The sequence below is a fragment of the Myotis brandtii genome, unplaced genomic scaffold (genome assembly GCF_000412655.1).
Source record: "Myotis brandtii unplaced genomic scaffold, ASM41265v1 scaffold232, whole genome shotgun sequence".
Taxonomy (NCBI): Eukaryota; Metazoa; Chordata; class Mammalia; order Chiroptera; family Vespertilionidae; genus Myotis; species Myotis brandtii.
In genome coordinates, this window is record NW_005358729.1 from 528794 (window position 1) to 529412 (window position 619).

The following is a 619-nucleotide window of genomic DNA, read 5'->3' on the forward strand; positions in this document are numbered from 1 at the left end:
ACCAGCTTGGGGGGATCGCGCTGCCTCTACCTCCTCCTCTCTGAGGTCGGAATCGGAGGAAGAGGAATCGGTGCAATTCGCAGGGAAGGGAGGCCAGAGACAGCCGCCAGCCGCTATCCTACCGCCCTGGACAAATCCGTGTTTCTCTCTACCCTCTTCCCCCCGGCACCCCTAGTCATTCCTTCCCGAATTTCCTCACCAGTCTACCTTAGTCCTTGTAGCCATGGTTTTGATCAGTTTCCCAACAGTTTCAGCGCTGTGTATCTCTATTCCAAAATCCCACCCCTCCGGCGCCTGCACCCTTTGCCAAGTGTGGGTGGCGGGGCCCTGGGTGACTGCCCTCGGGACCACCCACGCACTTCCTTCTGCGCGGCTGTTCGCAGCAGGTGCAGCGGGCGGGAGTGGGGGTCTGCGCAGAGCTGGAGCCTCGAGCCGGCCAGAGCAGGGGAGAGCGCAGACTCGGGACCTGGGAGCCTGGGGGGCGGTGTGGGAGCAGAGTCCGGGGAAAAGGGCTGAACCCCAGGCGGAGAGCCGGCGGCGATGGGGGTAGCTCTGGCTTTAAAAGGGCGGGGATGACTCTATGTATTCCTTATTTGATCCTTTGTGAACGCAAACTCCC